This window comes from Suncus etruscus, chromosome 1 (genome assembly GCF_024139225.1).
Source record: "Suncus etruscus isolate mSunEtr1 chromosome 1, mSunEtr1.pri.cur, whole genome shotgun sequence".
Taxonomy (NCBI): domain Eukaryota; kingdom Metazoa; phylum Chordata; class Mammalia; order Eulipotyphla; family Soricidae; genus Suncus; species Suncus etruscus.
The window spans coordinates 94,154,221-94,159,242 of record NC_064848.1 but is presented as its reverse complement, the minus strand read 5'-3'; the positions used below and the strand labels follow the sequence as shown (position 1 = coordinate 94,159,242).

Genomic DNA, 5,022 nt, shown 5'->3' with positions numbered 1-5,022 from the left:
TCCTTAACATTTCCTCTCTAAACTCCAAAGAGGCCACTTAGGTGGCTGATATTAGTTGGTTCTTGAGAACTACTATCTTTATTCATTAACAGTGAGGGAATTCTGTGTTTCTTTCCCATTTGACATTTGCAGTGTGATGGTGTGTTATACGCTGCAGTTGGCTCATTGACAAGAAGAATTTTATACCCATGGAGCTAAGTAGTGTTGTGCTCTTCTTGGGACACTCTGACTTGGGATGAATGCAACTCTTCTAAATCATGGAGATTCTGTCACAGGTCTATCTGTGTGCCTCAGTTTTTTGGGACTGTATGGATTACAGATATAAATTTCCCATGGGCTACATATCATAAATATCTATGATATTTACTATGCTAGAAATATTTTGTCTTTTGAGTGTATGTTTATCTATGCACCTAGATTTAACACTAAAATTTAGTTACTATTTCATAATAAACAATTTTGACATAGTTATTTAGATTTAGCCAATCAGAATTTTATTTTTCTTAAGACAAATTTTTGCAATAGAAACTAACATACTTAATTCACATTATCAAGTTTTATTTATTTATTTATTGGTTTTTGGGCCACACCCAGAGACACACAGGGGTTACTCCTGGCTATGTGCTCATAAATTGCTCCTGGCTTAGGGGACCATATGGGAAGCCAGGGATCAAACCAAGGTCTGTTCTGGGTCAGCCTTGTGCAAGGCAAATGCCCTACCACTGTGCTTTTACTACTGCCCCAAGTATCAAGGTTTTAAAGACATGTTTAAGTTGTGTGCTTTTTACTTTCTCTCTGCAACATTCTCCTTTTCTTGTTCATAATATTTGTATTTAGTTTATTCTTATATAACTGTTCCTTACCTTTTACTCAGTAAGTATATACTAGAATTTATATACATATACACTATGGGGTTATATCTTTAAATAACTACCAAGAGCTTATGATGTTTATACATATACTAAGAATAAAAATGTTGATCTAATTTATTTCTACTAAAAATGAAAGACTCAGAAGAATTCATATTTTATTCTTTTATTTTTATATGCATATATACGAACCCTTATATCTATATTTCTGTCTTTGTATTTATCTATGTATCTATTGATCAAATTATTATCTGTTTTACCTTTTAAAGTTAGTAAAATTACAGTTAAAATAATTTTTTCTAAATGTGTCAATAAAATTGAGGAGCTAAGTCTTGAACCTGTACTTCAGAAAAACCTTAGAAGTATGAATGATAGTTGTTTGGGGCATGTATTCCTCTGATATAGCAATAACTTACCAGTCTGCCTTCCAACTCTAATTGCTTGTTTGGATTTTATTTCTTTCCATAAATGAGGTAATGAGATGTAGAGATTGAAGGGCAGAAATTTAATTGACAATGCAATAAGCAGCAGTCTATAGTAAGCTTTTTCAAAATGATACCACTACTCACTGGAAATTTCAGCTATATTCAGAATGAATATAAATGGTTACCTTTTGCTATTTTCCATGAAATTGAGTACCCTTTGAGATTTCCTTTCAATCAGTATTAAGCAAAAGATTCTTTTAAAAGAAGTGAAGATTAGCAATTATGTTTTGTGATTTCCCAATACTACTTTACATTTCCCCTGTGATTTAGATGATGTATCTGCACACTTCAGAGTCAATTCACAAAATGTAATACAAACTGGCTGTTTCATTAGGGCAGAATAGAAAAGATATTTTTAAAGACAGAAACATTTTTATTTAATAATTTTCCTCTTTTGCTGAATAAATACTGCTATTATTTTCAATAGTGCATCTCTAATTGGGGGAGTATTTTTGATTATACTTTATTTCCAGATGTTTTAAACTTCCTCAAAATAACATTAAAAATCAATAAGAAATCTAGATTAGTATGGTCTAAACTATGACAACATGGCTAATGTCATGTGGTTGCTGCCCAGTAAAAAAAAAATCATTCTCTATTATGTTGTACAATATTCCTTGAAATAAGGTTTTACTCCAAGAAATATTTGAAAGTTTACTTATTTGAAAACAAGGAATTCAAATTCTAGAATGAGCTTTATTAGGAAATATAATAAAGTAAAATTGTATTTTAAACAAAAGTTTAAAAAATTTAAACAAAATTTAAACATAAATTTAATTTAATTTAAACAAAAATTTAAAATTTTATATTAATTTTTATATCCTTTTGGAGTATTATTTGGACCACATCCAGAGGTGTTGAGGGTTCATTTCTGTCCTTTGGGATCACTGTTAAAATGTTCCAGGGACCATATATAAAAGCACAGGTCAGACTAGGGTTGACCACATGTAAGAAAATCTTCTTAAGCCCTGTTCTATATTCTCCTCCTTATTTTTTATGATCTTAAATACTCAAGGTACTTTAAAAATATATTCACAAACTTTTTAAGAAGACAAACAGTATTTTTCTATTAAAATTATTTGAATGAATACTTTCTTATACACTAACATAATTTTAATATGATTTTATGTTAAATGTAGTGTATCATTACTGAATACTTCCATTTTCTCAAGAACAGAAAAGACTTAAAAAGCAAGATGAGGGGCCAGAGAGAAAGTATGGAGGCAAGGTGTTTGCCTTGCATGCAGAAGGACTGTGGTTCAAATTCTGGCATCCCAGGAGCGATTTCTGAGCTCAGGAGTAACCCCTGAGCACTGCCGGGTGTAACCCCAAAACAAAACAAAACAAAAACACACAAAAAGCAAAATAACAAATGACTAAATATATTTTACTGATAATTACTTAATCTCATGATTCAATGACATTTTATTTTTTTCTAAATGGACCATATGTGTGTTCTTTGATCACAACTGTCAGATATTTACATTCCATTATCCTCCATATTTAGAGCCAGATGACTAACACCTTGCTATTTTAAATTCATTAGATTACTTTTTACTTTGAACAAAGAAATGTTTTCAATAATTAAGTGATGCATGTCATAGTGATACAATTGAATTGGAAGATGGAGTAGCTGGTCAATTTAGTCAGGCACTTTAAATCTCACCCATCAAAAAGTTAGCCTATCAAGCTTGCTTTGGCAGCAGCACATATACTAAAACTGGAACAATACAGAGAAGATTAGCATGGCCCCTATGCAAGGATGACACACAAATTCGTGAAGCATTCCATATTTTTCTTATTGTTAGGGGAATCCAAGTCAGGACAACAATGAGATATCATCTCACACCAGTGAGAATGCATGTATAGAAAATAATGGGAACAATCTCTGTTGGCAGAAATGTGGTGAGAATGAAATCCTCATTCACTGCTAGTGGAAAAGCTGCCTGATTCAACTCCTATGGAAAACAGTATGGAGGTTTCTCAGTAAACTCAGAATTGAGCTGCCATATAATGCATCAATCTCTTTCATGGGTATTATCTCCAGAACAAAAAAGCATTGATCCAAAGGAGTTATGCACATCATTGATCATTGCAGCACTCAGTAGAATAGCTAAGACTTGGAATCAACCTAGATGTCCAACAACAGATGAGTGGATCATGAAGATATGGTACATATATAAAATGGAATACTTTATAGCTGTAAGGAATGATACAATCATGCAATTTGAAGCAACATGGATGAACTAAAATATGTTATATTAATGAAGTAAGCCAGAGAAAGGATAAATAATTATATCACTTATATGTAGTATTTAGAATAATGGCATAATAAATATAGTGGTCTAAATGGTATATTTCTCAAACAAAATAGACTCTAGAGTATAGTGAGGAGAAGGAAAAAATGAGTGGAAGAAACAAACACATAGTCTATATTCTCTTTTATACTCTAGTCCTGGAGTAATGGATACAACTGCTTAGATTGAGCAGGAGTTCAATCAACTGCTCTTTATAATGTTCTAATGCTTTTATCTACAGAAACAGGTGCAGAATGCATATGAAAGCCAGGAACTCTCATAGACTGTTGCTACAGTGCTTTTTTCACTGTGTGTTTTGCAAATTTTTTCAATTCAAGTTGATTTACTATTATATCACAATACCCATATTTTCAGTTCACTTTTAGGAAAGGAGCCTGGATGTTCAATACCTGGTAAATGATACTTTATGGGTAGATGTCTCTTACAGTGCTCATTATCATATTGCTTAGTGTTATAGAATTGAAAATTATAATTATTTTGAGAATGCTCCATGTTCAATCTAATCCAAGAAGTCATTCTTCAACTTTTACCTCAACAATGATGATTTGCGTAGGAACTAGAAAACCTTTCTCCATGATTTGCCAGCCTCATATTTTTTAAGCACTATGACCCATTCCATGTGGGTCAGTTCTTCTACTTAGCCCATGAATCGATCTTCAATATCTGTCTACGTCTGTGTTTGTGGGGACACCTCTATGTCTGTCTAATTTGTATTGTACATAATGCATTTCTATGTCTCTCTCTCTCTTTCTCCCTTTCTCCCTCCCTCTCTCTCTCTCTCTTTCTCTCTCTCTTTCTCTCTCACTCCAAGACCAGGTAAGGCTTGTATACACACAGAACTCAGAGGCCCAGTGAAAGCTACTGAGCAAAGGAATCTTAACCACAAACATGTGGATGTAGCTTTAGAGTAAGAAAGCCAGAACAGCTGAGGTAGAGCTTAAGAAAGGCTTAGCAATAAAATTTTAGACTAGAAACGCATACAGTGGATAGAGTGGTTCAAATGGTGCAGGGATTAGACCAGGTTGTCATACACTGAAAATAAGCATACACAAGGAATGGGGTTTAGAGAGGCCATACACATTATTGGGTAGCACGGGACCAGATGAATGATGCCCTAGATGGGAAAACAAGAGGCCTAGACATTTAGGGAGAGTTCTGGAATAATCTACATAAACTGTACAATCAACTTTAATTTTCTTATCCTTTTGAGTTTTATATAATTTTTAAGAAGCAACAGCTCAGTAAATCTTGATTTTATTTTGTTAACTGTAACTTATCTGAAGCACAGATTTTCATGTACATTCAGTTTGTAAGTTTCACCCAGCTGTGAATTTGGCCAACATTGTTCAA

At 33.0% G+C, this 5,022-nt stretch overlaps 1 non-coding gene across 1 annotated transcript; it reads left to right on the top strand.

Moving 5' to 3' along the window:
* Positions 1-3,045: 3,045 nt before the first annotated feature.
* Positions 3,046-3,151, top strand: LOC126026413 (U6 spliceosomal RNA). The gene has a single exon (XR_007501701.1). It is a non-coding gene; the product is annotated as a U6 spliceosomal RNA (small nuclear RNA).
* Positions 3,152-5,022: the final 1,871 nt, after the last annotated feature.